This window comes from Diadema setosum, chromosome 7, assembly GCF_964275005.1.
Source record: "Diadema setosum chromosome 7, eeDiaSeto1, whole genome shotgun sequence".
Taxonomy (NCBI): domain Eukaryota; kingdom Metazoa; phylum Echinodermata; class Echinoidea; order Diadematoida; family Diadematidae; genus Diadema; species Diadema setosum.
In genome coordinates this window covers 23,454,212-23,478,019 of record NC_092691.1, presented here as the reverse complement: position 1 = coordinate 23,478,019, position 23,808 = coordinate 23,454,212, and the positions used below count along the sequence as shown (strand labels likewise).

Here is a 23,808-nt window from a genome sequence, read left to right as displayed (position 1 = left end):
GAAAATTTCATACCGCGAATAAGGCCCTCGGCTCCCATTCGCAAAAAATTTCATACCGCGAAAAATATTGTGTTTTACAGCAGTGAAATCTAACTCAATCTCTTGATGTGAGGAAGGAATGAACAAATGTTTCACATTATTGCTCCTGTGCGTTTGCATCTTACGTTTTCCTGAATAGTGTCATATTCCAGTCGAGTGTAATCGTTCCAGCAACTATTTCTCATCATGGCTCATCATGTTCATTTGTTTGAAAGATTCATGCTTCTGGAAAGGTTCAACAGTGGACACCCATTGGGAACATGCCTTTCCATGTAAAATAAGAATAAAACCATGCTCAACAGATATTGTGACCTGTTCCAAACTGATGCAAAATATTGACGATCGAATAATGCTAGTTGATATAAACAGCAAATAAACAAGGCTTAATATCTGAGAAAGACTACTTATCAATGTTGTCCCACTAGCTCATCAACACTCAAACACAAAACCTGAGGCAACTTTTACAGATTAAAGGAGTAAAGCCTGACAGTCATCATTATTTATTCACTTGTCCGCACTTAGTGTGACATGGGAGCACGTACCTGTGCAAAGCTTGTGGGATTCAACAAATAATTTACTGTCAGTTTCTAACTGCCTGAACCTGGTGCGAAGCTTGCTCGGCTAGGTCCCGAGCATCATATGTACATTTTGACCATGTATAAATAGGTGCGCTGGGCTCACAATCCTCGTAATGCCGCACACACACAGCCAAAGCAACATGCTGGACTGGAGTTGACCATTACCAGTGAGCATACGCTTCAGTACACACATGCACTGATAGGGGAATTCTATCCCTGCAAACCTGCGCCAGTTGTAATTTTCATATGTAGTGTGATGGGCAGTGAACAAAGATGATTAATATTCAACTGAAGAACCATGATATTTGATGACCGACTCCCCTTAACATCTGGTCCAGAAATACGCTGCAGAGAATGTTATCACACAAGAGCATGAAGTTTGGTCTTTAACCTGTTGAGGACAGACTGATTTTGCTACAACACACAATTCCCATAGAGTATATTCAGGACTCATCCTCAAGGGGTTAAGATACATTATCATGATTTTAAGGCTATAACACTCTGCTGACCAATATTAAACACTGATACAGAAAGACAAAGATAATAAATTCAAAATTCTAATACAAAAAAAACCCATATCAAATATGGTAAAACATACAACTGGGCAGCTTTGGCATTTGCCTTAGGGGAAGCTGTTTGTTAATTTGTTAAATGCTTTTGTTTGTCTTTGTATGAGACAAATCATGTTGATCCTGATATACAGATGAATGTGCGGAAGACAAGAAACACCCAATGAATGTTAGGATGGCACAGCAGAAGGAGGGCACATTCTCGGGGTCGTTGGTGAAGCCCCAAACAACTGGCGAATTTCTTGCGTACGCTTGCAGTGCGTCGCTACGACGGGATGAGATGGACAGCAGCGGGGCGTGTGATGGCGTACTGAGTCACAATCCGCGCAGACAAGGAATTAGGTTGGCCAAGTCATCCCCAGCGTGTCCCTCAAGAAGCCAGTGAGCTAATAGGAGGTGTCACATCACAGGGGAAGGGTTATGGTATTAGTAATTACGGCTCTTTAGTTCAACCGTATCATATCTTGCGGTTTTCTTTAAAGGGATACATCATGCTTCATCAGTGTTTGCTTCCTGTGATTAACCCAGATTTCCTGAGGCAAAACACACACACAAAAAAAACAAACCCAAAAACCCAAGATGATGCAGAATATAAAATCCTCACCAATCCACATACCTGAGTCAACTTTGGTGTTAGTATAATATATTCGCCCTTGCTGGTTTTCCACTACCTTGGTGGTGATGAGAGTGTGTTCTTACAGCTGTAGGTTTTCAGAGCCATGGACATGGCACACATGTATCCCCCCCCCCTTTGACCAACTGATGACAACTTGATTTATACATGTATACAAAAGAAACCAATCATGTGCTGTCATGTTTTGCTTTTTTCCCCCATTTCTGGACACAGAAATAAATTATGTGTGGATAAAATTCATTCCTTTTTCATTTCATTTACTTTTTTTTGAAAAACTACACAAAAAAATTCCTAAAAAATTATTTTCCAATATTTCAAGAGCAGGAATTTTTTTTAATGCACACATATCTTTTTTAATATGTCTGTAAGGATCTCTGCAGAGGAACCACATGTCTGTCTGCTGAAAATATTAGCTGCAGTCACATTGGCAAAAGATTGAAAAGTTTAAGATCGCAATCTTTAAGATCTCGAAGTTTTGGTGGTGTGACCACAAACTTCCTGCAAAACTTCTTGCAAAACTTCTTGCAAAACTTCCCACTCAAACTTGAGCATCCAACCACGCATTCTAAACTGAAACTGGTATGTCATCATTCTTGTTCATTGTGATTTGTTATGAATTTTGAAAACATTTGTATTCCTCATCCCAATCACTATAAGTTCTGAAACTCTGCAACCAGCATAAACAATTTAAACTTGTTCAAATGCAAAAGTTTACAAATCATCTGGAGATCTCTTTATTGCCTGAATGGCAAAAACCTCACAGCACCATATTTCAGCAAATGAACATCTTTCTGCCAGTCAAAGTGAGAAATAGAAGGTTTCTTTGTCAAACAGAATCTTTACTTCAGGTTCACCCAACATTCATAAAGAAAAAGTCTTATACCCCTTTCAGGTAATCGTGGATGCGGATAATAGGAGCAATAAGTCGTAAAATTTGATTACATGAACGGGAGAGGAGTAAAAAAGTGCGCATTGTTTTGATGCTGCTATCATGCGCATTATTGCAGCATGAGGAGTTGATCGAGAATACATGAACGCGTTTTACGACTTATGCGCACTAACATTCCACAGTTCGGTCAAAGGTCACTCGATTTCCCGCACAACCGCTGATTGCTGAGCTTGAGCGAGAGCTGTGCATACGCGTGAGTATATATCACCGGAAACATTACGTCATTATAGAAGCGTGCGCAGTAACCATGACAAATACTCCCGTCTTTCGCACCGTTATATGAACGGGTGCTCATAAAAGTAGTGCGCACTTCATGGGATATATGAACGCGATTTTGATTATTTCATCCGCATTATCTGGATGCGGATAATTGAACCGCGATTACCTGAAAGGGGTATTAGTGAGATTTTTACTGTGAGCAGTGTCTGTTGTTCAAAATGTAGCTTGCTTCCTGACACATATGGTAGAGTCACTTCTTTTCTGCTTTTAATTCTCCTCTTTATGTCTTTCCTCTTCCTTAACATTCCTATCATTTTTTTTTTCTTCTCCTCCTCAAAATAGCAACGACAAACTTTAATTGAGATAGAGAATGGTGTGATAAAAAAAGAACAGCTTTAAACATCTAGCCTACAGCACTTGGGTTTCAGTAAGTGCCATACACTGCCACCGTAGTTGCATCGTAATGTTAATGACTCCTTGTAGATTTATAAAGCGCACCTTCGAGCAACCGCATCTTAAAATACTGCTAACATTATACAGGATCAGACTGCTCACCAAGTTTAGAATGGGTTCAAATCATTTTTCTTACTGTTTTCACTGTTTACGGCAGAAAAAAAAAAATCCCAGGATCTCGGGCTGTTGTGCAGAGATATTGCAAATTCCAACATTGCTTGCAATCTGCTTGCAAGTGCTTTTTTGTTTTTTTGGTGTGTCCTTTTTTTTTTGGGGGGGGGATTTTGAGGGAGGGGTAGGTGATGCGATCTCCATGCCCAAGTATGACTTAGAAATGTGCCAGACAGCATGGCTACAAAAAGCACTTTAAATGTCAAGATTAATTCAAGAGCATGCGAGGATTTCGGCATGCCACGATGTACCAGTGCAGTGGTTCCATTCTAACGGCCTGCTGATTTTGAGTAAATATCCAATGCTGCTGAGCTAAATTTGCAGTACCTCTTGATTACGCTGGATGAATCATTAACTACATGCAACGTCTGATAGTGTAAATTGCTGAGGTTTGTTTCATTTTTTTTTCTCCAACCATTTCTGACTAAATCCCAAATATTTGGGCTGCCATTTTAAAATGCACATGATATCAAATTCATATTTTCTTCACTGGGCTAATATTTGTACAAACAGACTCCTATGGTATTTGTGGCCTATTGAAAATTTCATATTCCATGTATGATCAAATTGATAATTACATGTGCAACTTTCTGAAATGATACTAATTTTTCATGACCAATAACAGGGAATAAATAAAAAAGAGAATTTTTTTAGCAGTGCAATATTCATAAAATGAGAACCAGTCACTACACATTACAAACATGGAAAACAAATTGCTCAAAGGGACTATGCGGTGCAAATGCATGTTGATTGAATTGATTCATAATACCCCAATCATCACTAATGTGGCCAAAAGAATATCGTATTATGTGCTTAATGCTTTATAACATTTGCATTATAACATTTGTATTTTTCTTCAGACTATTTGGATACATACGCACACAAAAAAAGTAGAACCAAACCAAGATTCTACCAATGATATCATTTGTTAATTAATGACAAATTACTAATATGATTAACAAAATGCTGTTTACCCAGAAGAACGCCATGAATGCAAGCGAGCGCGTAAGATGTATTATGCACTCATGTGCGTTCGCTGCATTTGCGTAATTCTTCCAGGCACACAACAAAAAGACACTGGAATGCACCTCCCCCTAGACCAAGCATAACTTGAGTGATAACATAGGTGATGTTGAGGGTATTATGAATTGACACACATCAACATGCATTGCATTATAGTTCATTTATAAGATCTTTCAAATATACTTCTTATAGTACTGTGAAAGCCGTTACTTTTGCATACAGATATTTTTGCGAATGAGGAGGACATGAACATTTTCGCAAAATGTTGTTTTAACACCAAGGCTATCATTAAAGTACACTAATGGTAGGCCCTTGTTCACAATATTCTTGCATGGTGCTAAATTTGCCACCAAAGAGTGATTTACAAAATTAGCAGAAATTAAACCCAAAATGACAATACAGCAATTATTGCTTCATAACCATAAGATACTTTACTGCAGATTAAAAAAAAAAAAATACGAGAGAGAAAAAAGACAGGAAGATGCTTCCATTGACAGCAGAAAAATCAATGTCATAATCATCATCATCACTATTGCTTACTGTATAAAAAGTGGAAATTTTCGCGGAGTTGGAATTTTCGCGCATTTCACGCAACCTTGCCAAAATAAAAACACGCGGAGATTTTTGCCTGCCGTATGTTCCAGCAGTTGATGTCTTGATTTAACGGAATGAAAAACATGTGAACTTCTTCTTACCCAGCCGAGCGCGAAAAATTAGTCGCGTGAAAATATTCACTTTTACAGTATGTTCCATGTCATGGTGTTCACAGTGTAACTACCCCAGTTACTGAGAAGTCTGCTAAAACATTGAACTCACTCTGATCCTCGGAGAGTATACATCTACTGGGCTAATATTTTTTTTTTTTTTTTTGCACATAAATGTTAAATCCAAAACCACACTTCTTTTCAACTTCCAACACCTCTCTACCCATTTCCTTTTCTACACTGGCGTAGAGAGAGAGAGAAGAATAAATTGGGGACAGCATGCGTCTTGCTCAAGGATGAAAGTGCCACGACAGGGTTTGAACCCTTGCCCCTTTGATTGAAAGCACAGATGAAATCATCACAGTGATGAATGAAAAACAACTGCTCATAAGAGTGGCTTGGTGTGATTACAACCTCATTTTTTTCATTCTTTTCCTTTCATTTTAATGATCATACAATATATCTTTTTTTGTTTACACTTCACCAAAAGCACACAATGTACTTCCCCAAGTTTATTACCCTGAAAACGTAATCTGATTTTGAAAAAACGCCCATTACGTGGTTATCTTTCAAAAGCATCTTACTTATGATGACCAAAAGAAAAAAGAAAATCATGTGAACTGTACACATCTTGACTCTTGAATTGCACTTTCAATTCATTTTCCAGTTTGTGGTTTTTCAACCTCACTGTTTTACACTTCATCGGCATGAACACACATGCACAAACAGACACACACACACACACACACACACACACACACACACACATACAAATGTGTTCAGACACTTCGCACATTGCCACATCTGATTATTAGTCCTTCCGGAACAATAATTTGCTCAATGCAATTACTCCAGCCGGACATAATGCTCCTCTTCCATCCTCTTCCATCAACTCTTCTTCTCCGTCTTGTCGATTTTGCCAGATTCATGCGCCAGTTTGTCATTGAACCACTAGTCTCTCTTCCATACTCCACGAGCAAATAATCATCTCTGGTACGGTGTCCATCTATGCATGCCAGACATCCTCCAATGAACAAGCTGAAAGGACTTCCACAAACTATTAATTGGCTCACAAGGATTTTCAGAGAACTATCAATGTCAATAAGTGTCAATGAGATGAAAGACCATCATGTTACTGCACTGATTGCTGAAAAGAAGGCTACCTTGACTAGAGATATAAATATATAGCTTCAATGGCAACAGCACCAATCTGACAAGTCATAGGAAAATTTACTGTGTTTTCTTTAATAAAGAAATGCTATGTATAAATTATGTAAAAATCCCTCATTTAGTGTATGTAACCCCCCCCCCCCATGTGTGTGTGTGTGTGTGTTGTGTCATCATTTTTTTGCAGAGGCAAACTACCAAGCAGTTTAAAGGTATTAGCCCACATTTGTAAACCTGCAGCAATTGGTCTCATAGTTAGCATGGAGTTTGGGTATGATTGCAGTAACACCTGTGCAAAATTTCGTTCCAATTAGTCCATTACTTTCATAAAAATAAATGAAAATGCACCGTAATCGGTATGCATGCGTATAACGCTCGCTACCTCCGGTCCACGTACGTGTTACATGTACAATGTACGTAGCTATAGCCCGCGCTCGTAATTCGATTTTGGGTCGGGTTGACCCGGTTTGAAAATTGACTTTAAAACGATGATTTTCTCTCTTTTATCGAATGGTATAGACAAAGAGCGACAGGTGAGGTATGTCACTGTTATAACTTGTACTTGAAGTCATATTGGACCTGTTTTATGCAGTTTTGATTTTCGTGGGTTTGCAAATGTGGGCTTGTACCTTTAAGGTAATTATTAATATGTGAGTAATTATTTGAAAATTTATTGCCACTGCACGTATCCCATGACAATCACACACATCTAAAGGCAAAGCCTGTGAATGATTGCTGTCCCTTCTCATCAGCCTGTGGCTTAGCTGAGCACTGTTTGCTCTCTGGAACTGAAAAAAAAATATCTGAGTGTCTGGGAGTGAGACTAGTGCACCTAATAAGAAACCAGGTTCAATACCCTACTCTCTCTCTCTCTGTCTATGCTATGTGGATGTTGGCCATTCGCGTTTGACTTGATGACGTGGGAGGTTTTCCTCCTTTTCTCTGAAATCCACAAATAAAACCTCAGCATATTGTTAACAATAACTGCAGAACAGACAGTCCCTTTTCCCCTCCCATTCTGCTGGTTGTTCTTTTCAAACCACAAATCAAGTTACATCACCAACTTTTTTTTATCTGCAAAATGAAATTAAACTACAGGAGCATGCTAAGTTTATCAGAAGACATTCAAAGAGAGGCAAAAACATCATGAGTAATTGGAACAAAATTACAGAAAGTGCTCACACAATTTTGTCTGATCTATATCACTAATGGTAGTAATACAGAATTAGATTCAGTACATCAACACAATGTTATTTTCAATTCAAATAATTGTTCCAAGTGATATCAAACAACATCTAAATGAAGTAACAAGACTCTGCTCTACGTGACAGACTGTGAAATTGATATGCATCATTAAACATGTTTCTAGGAAAATGAGACCATTAGACACACTTCAAACAACAGAAAAGGACTCTTATAGCAGGGAAAATAGAACACTCCAAACAATCTTAGAAAAGAAAAATATAAGTCTTCATTTCTCAGGATCAAATTCCTATTATACATAACTTTAACATCAACAACAACAAAAATCCCTTAAGAGCAGCATAAAGTATATAACTTTGTCAGAAAACTTTTCTGAGTCAATGTCAACCCCTTGACATTTGACCTCTTCTAGAATGGGGCAGAAACTTCTGGTGCGTCAAGTTGATTTAGACTTGGTCATATGCCTCGTATAATTTTGCATTCATTCAAAGAACAGCAGGGAAAAGAGAGTTCAAGAATTCTCGCTATCGCCAATGACGTAAAAAGTACCCGGATGTGGCTTTTTCGTCATGATTTAGTACACTTCGTAGCAAGGGCACTTCCGGCGCGGGGCATAATTTGCACAGCGCTAGCGTGCCCGTACATGTACCTTACCTATAGCGCCGCACCGACCACGTATAGGCGGCTGTACCGTACCGCCCGAGCCAGCGAGTGGCAGGCCTGTCGTACTCGTACACTGTTAGTCCCCGCATGCATTGCCCTAACCTGTCTCCGAAGCAACTTCTTCCAAGTAAGTACATTGTACGTATAGGCACTAGGCCTACTACCACTACTAGTAAGTCGCGCGTGCACGTACTGCGCTGTGGAGTCACCCGCAAACTTCACCCACGCGGCCATGTCACGTCTTGCATGCCAGTAAGGGTCCTATTTCTGCAGATTTTTTTCATTTATTGTCGTGCGAACAACACATGGCAGCTTCGCAGCAACAACCAATAGTCGTATTAACAGCAATTTCTTAAGAATTGAGAAATTTCAAATCATATTAAAGCTGAAATTCAAGTCGAGAAAACAGGAAGTACACGTAGAATACAGTCGGTTGTGTGTGTAAATAGCATTAGTCAAGTATCACGCGCATACGAACGGAAGTGATTTCGCTACCGGACTATCCCATAATGCACCGTAAATGACGCTTAAATCAACATCCGGGTACTTTTTACGTCATTCGTGATAGCGAAAATTGTGATCAGTCCATACTACACAACACAGTTTTGCTGCATGAGCTTGTTAAAACACTTCTATTGAAATACACACTGAGCAGTAGTTAATTTCTTGAATTGATCAGTTCATTTTTCACATTATGAATTTGATTATGGCTTCAAAAAACAAATTTGTTGCCCCGACATTTCATGAAAATATGTCTTGAGTTTCCAGCTAGAGTGGATTATATTGAGGTTGCCACCCTCATCTGTAGCTTACTGAGTTAATCAAGAAAGCAGCATCTAAACTTTTTGTTTTGATTCTCATGTTATCTAATGATTTATCTTATTACAAATAAATCAGGTAATGTGATACAGCAAAGCAATAAAAGGGTCAACAAGGATCCATTTTATCAAGAAGTGTGAAGCCTCCAACTGTTTCAAGTTCAGAATGAAGCAATATATATGCGGGATATCCATAAGCTTAAAACAGAGATACTTTTCATCTGGCACTGATCTATGGCAATGTATAAATGATGCTTTCAAAGAGCTATCATTACAAAATTTTGGTTAATCATTTAGCAGCATGTGTATCTGTTACCGTTGTGTACATCTTATGATTGCAATATAAATCATATATAGAAAAAAAAAAATCTTCTGGTAAATTCTGAATTGATTTATATAACTCCTAAAAAGAGGAATGCTTTTGAGTGTTCACCTTTTTTTTTCTTCTTCTTTTTCTTCTTTTTCTAGGCATTCAACATTGCCAGTAATGTAAGCTCATGCACACTTTTGGGAAATGACTCAAATACTATTTTTGGAAAAGGCAACATTTGTGCATAAAGTCTGGTTTAGAATGAAAGTACCTCTAAAGCCAACTTCATGGTGTTGGGATGATTTTTTTTTTTTTGATAATCTGATAGCCACTATTGAGCTTCCCCGTTTCACAAAACCATTTCTGTTTTTCTTGCAGTATGGAGATTTATGTGAAACACATGGTATGCAGCAGAGGCTTAATATCTACAAATAAGTTGAAGTCCTGTCAGAAATCCTGAGTCATGCTCTGGTATGTATGCATTTTTTTTCTCTATATATCCCTCAATCAACTATAAATATGTATTTTTTTCCTCTCTCCCAATCGATCAATTCATATATCTATCACCACCTTCCACAAACTTAAAAACATCATTCTCTTGCTTTCATTTAGATTTAAACATCTTTGTGCATTCACTGATCTATATTTGTTCCTTCTTTCACAGAGAAATAAAATAACCACACTAATCATATAATATCGGATCCTCTCACTCTCCCTCTCTAACCTATCTCCATATCTATCTATCTATCTATCTATCTATCTATCTATCTATCTATCTTTCTATCTATCTATATCTTTCTGTCTATCTATCTCTATCTTTAAATCTCTAGGTTGGGAACTGTGGTACAAACACACAAAAAGAAATCCAAGTAGTACTGGGAAGGATGCCATTTCAAAACACACCAAAGTTGGAGATTGGCGGCGTAGTGACTGTAACACCGGTGACGTCACCCTCCCATCAAATATGCGCTGCAGGACCAGTCGAACGAACGGTCATTGACCATCACAACATGAAGTCATCTATCCATCCTTTCCTATCAGCTGGGCGGTTTTCACTGTCCGTGTTTTCCATTCACTCGTATGACTCATTTCGGTTGTAAACATCGGTGCGTCTCAACGAAATCTGCTGCACATGTGACGCATTCCTATCGGTATCGCAGCAGAAACAGTCAATGCTATCTACTCCAGTGTCCTCTCTAGTCAACCACAACTGAAACTTTCACGTTAAAGTCAACGAGGGGTTCAATAACGGCAGTACATATGTAAGAAACTCAAGTAGGCCTACATATTACATTGTATATTTCATATTTTGGAGATGGGGGGGGGGGCACTAAAATTGAAGCCTGTAGATTGTTAGTCCAATTAGTTATGTTCTGCAGCAAAACAAAACAAAAATGAATAAATCAAAATAAACATCATGATCACCAAATGCAGTACATTAACTTTAAAGAATTAACAAAGTTTAATGTATATTTGTAAGTAAATCATATTTGTTTGCGGGCTAGATAGAGTATATTAATCTAACAGATATGAAACTAATGGGCAGTGTACAAGAAGAAGACAAGAATAGATAAAACCCTGCAAATATCACACGAGGCATACCTTGTTTCCACAGCCGATGGGTTGACTGTGATTTTCATGTGACACACAAACAATGTATAGGCCTAATCTGGCAATATATCAGAAGTTCTGATGCTGCAAGTTACCACTGCTTGCTGAATCAAATCCATCATTTCAAATTAATTGATGATGATGCTGCTGTGTGAAAAACTGGTTGAATAGCTTTGCAAAGAGAGACATATGCGCTCGCCTGACGTACATGTGATAGCTTTCCTGTGCTTTCTTTTAGCGCTCATCACTCCATGACAACAGAACATTAGTGAAAAATTAATGAGAAGATTGGGATAAGAATAGTGGCTGGGTGGAGAAATGCAACCATTCACAAAATTGTCTTTAGGATTCACCACTCTCTCTCTCTCTCTCTCTCTCTCTCTCTCTCTCTTTTTACTTAACACAAATCATTCTCTTTACTTTTTTTCTGGGGGTGGGGGATAGATGTCATCACAAAAAAAAAAAAAAAAACCTAAATCAGCCTTGCCCAGGGCAGTATAATTTGGAAGGGCAGGAAAAAAAAACAGACAGACATGATTAAACACATATTCAAGATAATGAGTGTTCTTTAAAAATGGAGTTAATAAGTATTTTTTTATGTTCATGTCATAATATAAACTCATATCGGGCCGACTTTCATGACAATGAGATGAACAACTCTGCTACACTATTCAAATTCTGACGACCTTTAAGGGAGATAGAATGCAGAATTCAGAGCCGATATAGGTATAGACAGCCAACTTGCATGGGAGCCCATCAACCATGGGCTTGACAAAGGTCAGCGAGATTACTGCTACGCTAAAAATTGAAACAGCACAAAGCCTCTGCTTTCTACAGTCTTGCAGACGAAGAGATCTTTGCAAGGAATGCTCGAATAGATTCCTCATCGACCTTCCTCAAGAGGCCATTTCCATTCGGCAGATTTAATCTCTCTCAGAAAGAAAAAAAAAATGCCACAAAAAGCTCACTACCATGATATTCTACAACCACATAAATATGTGTATGGGAAGGGGGGGGGGGGAGACACAGAGTTGGCCCAGTCCGAGGACAGTTCTCAGACCTCCAAGCATCTGCCAAATTGCAAACATAAACAGCTCGTTGAAATCAACTCGGATGGTTTGGACAATTGCATTGCAGAGGATGTGCTGAAGGATAAAGCAATTATTCGCATCAAATAGCCAATCTGATCTACCAGGGAAGGACAATGGCACTGAAAGGAAAGAAAAATACACATACACACAAATAAACAAGTTTCCTATTCAGATAAAACATACACAAATTTGACACCCCCACAGGGGATCTTTATACCCATACGAAAGTTTGCTATTGATGTACTGATTTTAATCACATACCTATCTCTTAAAAGGTATGCAAGAGCGATTTTACATTCTGTCACGTTTATCAGAATTTGTCTTTCAAGACAAACATAAGTATTAAACCATAATAATCACACAAGGCACTGAAATAATGGACAAGTTTACAGAATTCTGTTCTGAGAAACAACACGTGTTAAAAAGTAAGACAGCAATGTGCAATACATAAATGTTGAATCACGCTCAAGGTAAATGTTGAATCATGCTCAAGGTAAATGATGAACAGAACTCACTTCGAAATGATATAGAAATCTTATTCAAGGTGGATGATGGACCACATTTGAGGATATATCAGATACTTCATGTCATGAAAACCCTTCTGTAAAATTGATGTGCAATACCTTACACAGCCATGTTTCCATGTTATCTTTGCAATGTGTCTGTATCGTGCTAAGCATGAGTCCAAATGCAATTTAATCAATTTCACTGATTTTTTTCACCGTTTTTGTTTGAAATATTCTCAAATTTTGATAGAACTGATGCAGCTAAAATGTCAAGGAAGTGCTAGAAAGGTAAAAAAGAGCAAATTGGAATGACCGGGATATATAGGATCTGCATATACTGTATATCCAAATTATGATTTTACTGTATTCTGAAGACTTTGTGTAGCATGCATACAAGGATTAGAAGGTCCACACACACATACATATACATACACACACACACTAACACGTAAAGATGTATTGAAAGGTGCAGACAGAACTGCTTTACATACAATGTGCAGTGTATGTTAATGTCCTGCCAAGTTGTGCAGACTCTAGCCGACTGCAGCTGCACTTGAGCCCATGCAGCATACCTGCCACGGTGCATAAAGCCATCTAATAGGGTGCACCTGCCCTGGAAAATTTTGTAAGAGGGTAAAGTAAAACGGACAAACACAACAACAACAGCGTATATGCATGCAAAGATTGCTCCTGGCTTTAGCAGCGGCGATTCTGGCTTAAAGAACATGCACTGACGTACAGCACATTCTTTCATCTTCACGGATTTTCATTCTATTGCTTGTACATAAACTGTATGTTTTTTGAAAATGCATCCCAAGACCATGATACATTTGATTCCTTTGATCAGAGAGAAAAGAAAACAAATGCTATTTTTTCCAAATGCCTTTTCATCTACTCAAAATTTATGACATCATTTGATGTATATAGGTAGAAACATTTTAACATGAAAAGTGGATATGATACAAAAGCTTAGGCATCCAAATGCCCTCTTCTTCATGTTTATAAAGATACTGCAACAAACAACAAGATAATTATTTTTGAAAAATGAGTAAAAGCAAATATTTGGACCTAAGTACATAAGAAAAGTGTGTAAACACAGTCATACAAGAATACAGGCACCTGTCTATAGCATTGATAGTTGTTATTTGAAAAGATAGAAATAGGGTCTGAGTCAGCAGACTAGGCAAGGTATGTGACCTCATCGGGTCATGGCCCCCCTTGTCAGGAAGTATGAGACTCTTCAGGCCAATGGCAAGGGGAAGGGATTCTCCCCCTCATCATGCTCTTTTCCCCCCATGGAGATTTCCCCTCCCCACCTCCTCCTCCTCCTCCTCCTCCAGCTCCACCCCCCCCCCCCCTTTTTCTCCCCACAGCCCATTACCCTCGGGCAGGCGGGCAGGACAACGGAGGGCCTGGAGTGGGCTGGAGTGGACAGGGCGTAATTATCTCCCAGTGATGACTGCCCCTTGCTACATCATGTAGTGATATCAGCATCTCACACATCCCAAGTGAGAGGTTAAAAGAGAACAAACCCAAACCTCATTGTCATGGGGAGGAGGGGAAGGGGGGATAGGAGGAGGAGGTGATATTTCATGAAGGATAGATGGAAATAAGAAGAGGAAAATAGTATTGAAGTAAGAGGATGATCTAGAAGAGAAGGAAAAGAAAATAACAAATAAAAAAAATAGAAAAGGATTAGACTAAATACCAGAAGTTAGTCCCAAAAGAGTATGATGAAAAACCAAGGAGATATAAATAGTAATATGGCAAAAAAAAAATAAATAAATAAAAAATAGGAAGGGGAAAGGACAGGAAAAGAGAGAAGGATGAAATGAAATGACCAAAGAAAGGAGAGGTGATAAAACGAGCAATTAGCGGGATATTTCCATCTATCTGAACGGGCACTAAAACTCTCGGTATTTGGATCGCGATCAACACCCTGTTATCTCGCCTGTGTGAATGATACCATTGTCCACTACTAGTACCTGCACGTAAACATTCCGCTGCAATTAATGCTCACAGGGACGGATGAGGTGAATTATTTCCAATTATTTCAGATTAGATCAGTGCTTGTCCCTGGTAATTCAGTGGATCGAGAGATACAATCTGGACGAACAAATGACCACTTCATCATTTCAACCTTGCACATGCATTGCAAATGAGTGAGCATTTAATCACTAGTCTCCCATTTAATTAAAACGTCATCTTGTTTCTTCAACCTTGCCTTAATTTGTCAGTAAAGCAAATTGTTTCAATGTTGACACCTGATGTCAGCCATTAGATTGAAGTCTATACCTTAAAATATCAGAGGGACGTACTCCTGTGATTAAGATACATCAAGGATATGTTTTTCTTCCCTTTTTGTAAAAAAATAAATAAAATAAAATAAAATATCGTCAGAAAAAAAAAAGATAATAATACAGCCTTGATGGCCAAAACTGCCATTTCACTTGGTTGAAAGGAAGTAATTTCGGATAATCTACTGCTGTTGAACTGGTTCACCTGAAGAATTTGTATACAGAACTAGCATGAACAATAAATTGCCAGGCATGAAATCTTCCTGTATGGCAGGCTATTTCTAGGTGCATTCATCCTAAGAAACATACTTTAATACAAATCTTATCACATACATCTAGAGAAAAAAATTAACTCAGTATATGTCGTCTACTGCCATTACTTCATGACATGACATGGTGCATCGGCAAAAAAGAAACCACTAGTAATATCAAAATGTTAGGTTTCATGCATTCACTGTTGTGCATGCCAACACAACCTGCCAAATACTAATGTAATAGAGTATGTGTTTGATGTCAAACCAGACATTTGTGCGTTCACGAGGTGTTTCGCCCACAATATCCCTCCAGACCCACGTGTATAAATCAGGTACCTGGTAATTAACCACTATAGTGGTAATAATAATGGCACAGCCCTCCAGTTATCAGAGCAGTGGTAACACTGATGTGGCTACCCTGGAGAAAGTAGACCACTCGTATCATTATCGTTATAGACCAGGTTACACTTTGAATTACCAGATGCGTGTGAGCCCCCTGATGTAGTGGTACAGCACTGGGAAGGAAATGATGGTGGCACATGGATGAAAAAAAAAACACACAAATAAACAAACAAACAAACAAACAAACAAACAAACAAAGCTCACCACTGTGATACACACCAGAGAGAATATTGATGAAGAATTAGCCATACCAGCAAAACAGCTTTTTCTTTGGGGGGGGGGGGGGGAATTGTCTTCTTCAAACATATTCCACAAGATCGGCTGGCATAGTTTAAGTATCTAATCATAACAAATTAACAGACGATTTTTGTATCTAACAAAGAATTATGTGTGTGGGCGTGTGTATGTGTGTGCGTATGTGTGTTTGAGGAGACATAAATATCATTCGTCCACAATGTCTGATGATTAGTAGCATATGTGGCAGTGTCGTCAAGCATTTATATTTTTAGATACCCACAGGGCTTCATATGGTAGCTAATGTAAATTATTTTGATTGCACACAGCCCATAGATTATACTTACGAAATGATGGTGGGTATAAATGTGCCACATGGTTACTTCAAATGTGATCCACCATGCACAAATTTCCAGTTTGGTCCAATTATCAGAAAGATATTTCACAGCAGATGTAGGCAGAAAATTCTGCAGTCCTATTCACAAATGACTATAACTTCCCAACAATTGACTGATTGATCTGTGGTGTAAATGCAGCCTTTTTTCGGGGGGGGGGGGGGGGGGGACAGACAAGATGAAGAGGAGAGGGAGCTACGAGATGGGGTGGGGTGGGGCGAGTGTCAGAGAACGCATCCCTTCAATCCCATCATCTCAACAGAGCTCATCGGCCTCCATCCGTCCGAAGTGGTTGATCAGTATCTGCTCCCCGATTAATAACCAGCCCATCCTCTGGTACACACATAATTGCCTGCAATCCGAGACGGCGAGGGCCCCCCGCTTTTGTTTCAGGCGATATTGCGCGGAGGATTTGCAGGGTTCGCCAGCACAAGCAGGGGAGCCCCCCCGCGGGGGGCGATTGGGTTGCAGTGTTTTTTCTGGCCATTTATGGGTTGAGATGTAAGCGAGAAGGAGAAAGATGCGAGTTTGGGTTACCACATTGATTATTGGAAACATGATGATGAGGTGTGGACAGACAGTTCCGAGGTGCGCCAGACTCCATGGCACCAGATATGAAGCTGCAACGAGTAACTCTCCCCGGATTTAACTCGTCCACCACGCAAATCCTCCGCTGAAGAACATGTACACCATCGGATGTCATGATGTTTGCGACGTACACTTCTTAGGGGAAAAACAATCCTCCTCTTATCCACTGCATTGCAAATGCGAAGATGAGATCCTGGGACACTGCTATTATCTTCATTTCTTCATCTTCTCAAGTGGAGTGATGTATCAAATACTAAAGAAAGTATTAAGTTACCATCAGTATTTAAAGCACATTATTAGTGAAATTTGTCACAATGCTCTAATGCCATCATGATGCTCACATTGTAGCAATATAAAACGCCTTGTGCATTGATTAGGCATACAATAGGCATGTAGGGGGTATAACAACCATGGAGCTACTAATTTCCATGTAACAACACATACAGCCAAGTCAAGAATGACTGTTTTGTGTGTGTGTGTGTGTGTGTGTGTGAGTGTCTTTACCATATTAGGATTCACTAACTGTTAATTTATTCAGATTGTACATCAAATGAGGCAAGTCTCCCTATAATGGGGAATACGTAAAGTTTTTAATGATTTCCCAATAAAAAAGAAAAATGCATAATTAATTGAGCCATTTCTGATGATAATTACAGCTCGCTGCATATAATAGTAAGTGCTATCTACAATGTACTGGGAGAAAAATAAATTGTGTGAAATGTTGACTGAAATGAATCTGTACACCATGCTGTATCTTTGAATATATGTATTTTGAGAGGGGGGGAAGCAATCAAATCAAAATCATCAATCTTGCTTATAAGGCTTTTTGTAACTTTAAACTTCTTTTTTTTTCTGAATTGCTAGTTGACCTTGCAGAGCTATCATATGAATAACAACCCTACAGTGGGTTAGTGGAAGAAAAATTATATATTTCTGAACTTGTTACATACATGTAGTACACACAGTGAAACATCAAACTCTATAAACTCTATCTTGTTTCTTTGCCCAATATCTTTCTTTTAGCCAGCTCTAATTACTTTGTAATACAAGATCTGTTAAACAGGTTTGATGAAAATGAAACATCTTCAATATTTCTTGACTCACTTCAATTTCCTAACTTTCATGATACATCCACTATCAGGTACATTCACCTAAAGAACACACTTCATTGAGGAATGAATTTTGACAATATCAGCAATGAATTTACAATCTGACCTCAAACTTAAACTTGAGCCCTCCCCCATTTTTCAGTATCAAAAAAAAAAGAAAATAAAGCAAAAAGACTATCCGTGTCTTATCCTGTCATCTTTTGCCCGAATTTGATAAATTTAGAACATCGCTCAATATCACTGAACAGTCAGTCCTCTGCCCTTGATACACAGACCAAAGACCTTGACCATTGCGAGATTCTCCCCTCGAGCTACACACACACACACACACACACACACACACACACATACACACATACACACACAAAGTAACTATCCTGTCATACTTTGTATCTAAAAACCACAGTTGATATTATTATAATATTGTATCTATGTTGTGTTGAAACTTATGTGATTCAAAGTTCCTTAAAATATTATGTACTCATGTAAGCATTATGATTGCTTTGTATTACTTTATATGGAAATAATTTGAATTGAATTGAAAAGTACCAGGTTCGACGAAATTACAGCACACAATGTCCATCAAACGTTGTCCTACAATAGAAGAGGTAATACATGTTTATCTGACCTCGACATACATGGATGACCTGATGCGCATTTACTGTCCTCCAAGCCACCTTGGTGCAACAGCATAAAATTTTCTCACATCAAACATTGCCTGCTATCACTGGCATAAAACACCTGCAACTCTTCAAAATTTGTCTTGTAATTTCCATTTGTTTTGTTTTTATTTTTGTATTGATGCCTTTTTTTTTGGGGGGGGGGGGTTATGACAAACACTCGTCACTTTACAGGGAAGCACTGCAAAAAAAAAAAGGAGTCCTTACAAAGGTTGACCATCCAATGTCAGTCATGCAACAAATTCATGTCTTGCTCACACATATTCAAGAATGTTCCCTCCCAGCCAATTTCCACACTCTGGCGACACACGGAAATGTGGGCATCCATACAGCTTCTTCTCTCTGAGCAGAGAGCCCCAGCAAGCATCCGGTCATGCCTTAACCACTGCTAACACCCGCATCAGATTAATCGATGCACATCCGAGAATAGCACAACAGCACTCACTCCAGTGCAAGACGGAAGTCCTGTCTAGACTAATTTGGAGAAACCTGGACATGGCATGAGCTCTCCGCGTCTTAAAGACACTCTTCTTTGAGATTCATTTCCTCCCACATGTGCGCATCGGCTCTTTGTATACATTTTATGTAGGCCTACCACATAGTGAATCCAATTGTTTTCTTTTAACTTTTTCAGATATGGACCAAATGCCCTCCTTCTTTCATCCGCTTTATTCATCACAAAGATAAGAGTAGCACCTGTTCATTATGTTGCAGAAACATTGCAAAATGAAGCTGCTTTTATACACGGCATCATGCGCCACTGTGCACTTGAGCTGGAGAGTTAGAACTGTCATCAACTCATCTACGATGAAAGTTGAAAGCTTTGTATTTCTATTTGAACTTGAAATCCTCTCCCCCCCCCCCAGAAAAAAATAACTATGAATTAATAATAAATATCTGATAGATTATTCGACTTTACTCTTGACTGTATATGACTATAGAGTGAAGTAGACTTGTATATAAGGCCTAGGAGGGGAAGAGAAGAGAAGAGAGAGAGAGAGAGAGAGAGTTTTGAATTATTAATACAGGTTTGTCATTGGATGATGTACGAGTGTTTATTTCTAGGAAGTTGGATTGCATAACTGCAGCATTTTCCCAGCAGGAAGAAAAAACACAATACCACATTTCACAGTTCTCATCATGCCATGTTAAGCTTGACCATACTCAGCCTAAGAAAGAAAGAAAAAAAAAAGATGATAATAGGAAATAATAATAATTATAATGCTAGTAATTTTTAAGTAGATATTCAACATGAAAAACTATCATGTGGAGTGATGCTACGATTACACCATGTTCCCGATTGCCACAGCAAACACATTTTAGCCATCATGAACAAAACGGGATTGGCGTGAAACAATGTGGGGGGGGGGGGGATGGGATGGGCAAACATGACAGGCCATGATTGCCATGGATGCTATGCCACATTCTTATACAGTCAAAAAAAAACTTGCCATGGCAATCACAGTGTATATATAAAAAACCTGTTGGGCCGTAATAAAAAAAAAGGGGGGGGGGGGGTAAGCGCAACAAACATGACAGCACATACTAGGCCACGACAAAACTTGGAGCTGGTCCATAGTGGGACACTATGGGAAATATGTATAGTGTAGTCTGACAGATGCCGTGAGAATGGCGTCTGATACTGTAACTATATGCTCACTGGAGTGAGGATACCGTCATACAAAAAAAAAAAAAAATAGAATACAGAAAGAGGGGGAAAAAAATGAATAATATCCCACTTGCACACAGCACTGTACATTTCTGGCAAATACAATGTAGGGTCACGTGGCCACCATGAACAGGGTGCAAATGAAGCATGAGGTTATTGGTTTAAAATTGTCTCAAATAGGAAGGTTTCGTGCATCTGAAATTTTATAATGATGACTATGACTCAGTGTTTGAGGTTTATAGGACTATATTTTGATATACCAAGTTATAATACAAAGAAGTTTGTGCAACTTGAACATTTCAAGACATAGGACATAAAAAAAGATAAATACATTGAGGATAGATGAATATGAATTAAAACAAAAACCAAGAACACACACACACATACACACACACATACACACACACACACACACACACAAGAAGAAGAAGAGCTATGAAGAAGAAAAACCAATGAACATTCAAACAAAAAACCACAAGGAAACTGAGAGTATGAATAATGAAAAAAAATATCACTTGACCTGGTGACTGTAAAAGTATACGTTGAAAGAAGTACGAGGGACTAAAATAGCACAGCTGCTCCAAAGAGTTCCAGGCACTCTGCAAAGGAGCTTTGTACAATCCACAGTAAATTACTGCTCCCTCTTCCTTGTCCCCCTGGTATCACTCCTGTGGCCGTGAATGGGTTAAGGAACTCCTGAACTTGACCTCTACCAAAGAGATTGGAATCACCAGGGCAGAGAGGAAGTGAGCGGACCTGCAGGTCGGTAATCTGCCGGCTCCCAACATGGATGTTTCAATTGAATCCTTCCGCACACCTCTCTATCACTTCCTGTCTTGGCCCAGAAGTATGCATTTCACAGATTTTCCCCCTTTTTTCATTTCCTGCAGGTCTTTCTTTTATACACATATAAATAAATATATAATGTGTGTGTGTGTGTGTGTGTGTGTGTGTGTGTGTGTGTGTGTGTGTGTGTGTGTGGAGTATATATTCATCTTTCTCTCTTTTTTTTCTCATCTTCCAGGTGTGAAAGGTGTGATTACACAGCAATTATTGCTTTTTTTTTCACCAGTTCCAGACCCTTTCTGCACTGATCTCTTACTGTAAAGGCCACGTACAAGTGTACTTCACTTTTCCTTCATTTCTATTTTCCAGAAATATGACTGATATTGCATAAATTAACATATTGAGGACAGGCTGATTTTACTGTAACACGCATTTCCCATAGACATCTACCCGAGTATACTCAGAACTCGTCTTCAGCAGGTTACAAACAAGCAACGATGTTGTCTCCCGTAACACAATGCAAAGTACAGCATCTCCGAGGAGACAAATCCCAGATGTTTCTCTTGAAAAAAGATGATTTTTTTTTTGCTCATTCTTTTGTGTTTCTCTATGGTACAAAAAAAAAGGATAACACATGGGAAATTGTCCCACAAGTATTTAGATGCATGAAATATGTAGCACATTCAGTAAATTTTTTTTTTTTTGAAGGAGTCTTTATTAGAGGATGAGTGAAGAAATATTTTGCATTCATGAATGAACTGAAAAAAAGACATGTCTGTCCCATTAGCCTTCCTTACCATTTCATATACAAATGCAAGCCACTGAGCATAGAGAATGAACAAGTTCAGTGACCTTTAATCTTTGATATCAATCACATTCAGAATTGGCTAGGGCCACCATACATTATACTCCCTCTAATGTGCGTGCCCTGATCCTACTTCATTACATGTGGGTGCTGGAAGTCATCCAGCTGATGTGTTTCAATTTTGCAAGAGTTCGTTGACTTTAAGATTTTGGCCTTTGACACAAAGGTCCCTCACATTAACCATTCAGACTTGGCCATTGCCCTAGCCGAAAGAGGTGTGCGTAGGTGCAAAGAAGCACCTCCTTGGCTGGTGGGAGTAATCCAGCAATCCCATCAAAGCCGTGGGAAGCTATTGAGCGGAGAGCTTGTAAGCAGACGCACAGAAGCATTCAAGCATTCACCCACACAGAAACAGTGATGAACAGTATTTCCTTTGTCCTTTTCTTTGCAACAGCATGGGAGCAATAAGATCATCTTCTTCGACTTTCCTTTGATAGCAAAGGAGCTCATTTGGGGGCCTTCATGGAACCAGGAAAAAAAAAAACATCAACAACAAACCACGGATAGGGTGTTTCGTAAGACCATTGCCAAGTTTTCACCAGACACAAAGTCAGTGAACTCAAAAGAAGTTTAGAAAAAAAAAACACACACACACATGCACATACACATTATACACACAAAATGTAATTGAATATTTGAAGTTCTCCAGCTTTTGCTACTAACAGTTATGCTAGTGAAATACAGTTATAAACTACTCTCAGTAATTCAGACCATTTGTGAACTTTTCCAGGAGATTGTAAGATGGAACATACACAGATCAAATCAGTCTAACTCTCGTACAGATCACAGAAGACGATGCAAACCATCAACATGGTTGTGCTATGGATGTGTCCTAGACAAGAAGCTAGTTTATAGAACATTGCTCAACGATCTTTTCCTCTTTTTAAGCAGTCATTGGCAAAGCAAATGAATTCTGTTACGTGAATCCAGAATCCTATATGATCTATTTCAACTAAAGTAACTGGATTGTTTACGTTTTGAAATGCATCGACACATCGCAATGCTTGCTTTCAAGCATTGATGATTCAAGCATAATATCACATTTCACATATGATCCTGCTTTGTCTCTAAATTATGCCATAGAAACAAACACCCACCGCTCTTTTCAGAAAGTGCAACAACTGCAAATAAATGAACAACTTACCAGCCAAAAACTCAGCATTTATCCCGACTGTATCCTGCCCTCAAAGTGAGATATTGCGAGCATGCAGTTTGTTCAATGAGAAGCATGAAGCTGCACTACAAACATATGTCCGATGTCAACTTTGACCTTTGCTTCTGACAGCATGTCATATCATTATCAACAGATGAGGTAAGAAAACAAAAAAGAGAGAAGTGAAACCTTCCTGTCTTGTTTTTACGTTTCAAATTCAGATTTTAATCATGTGACAATGATATGACGCGCTACACAGTGAGTCATCCGCACAATCACATGATGCACTACGGGGATGCTGAACATACTCGTACACTGGAACTTCTCTCATGACCGAAGCTAGTGTCAAAGGTCGTATCCACCAATCATCTCATCCAACACAAAGTCATGGGTGACTTGGCTGCAAGAGAGAATAGAGAATTGCCAGGGCTTGCTTGCCGATCCTTCCGAGAGATGTTGCGATGAGACCTTATCCACGGTAGCAGCTCGACACGACGTCTCTGGTTTGGCACTGCAGCTGCATACCACCAGCAGCGCATCCACACACACACATACAAGTCTGCCGCAATCTTTTCACTTTCATTTAGCAAAGATGATCCAGGAGACGGCAGGCAAGACTACTCATCAATCACTCGGCACGGAGAAAATGGGATGCTGCCAACTCTATC

The 23,808-nt window shown here is 38.9% G+C and overlaps 1 protein-coding gene across 1 annotated transcript in view; it reads right to left on the bottom strand.

Annotated features, from left to right (window-relative positions):
• LOC140231122 (uncharacterized) overlaps positions 1-23,808 on the bottom strand; it is a 91,352-nt gene that overhangs the window by 41,255 nt on the left and 26,289 nt on the right. The window lies entirely within an intron of this gene.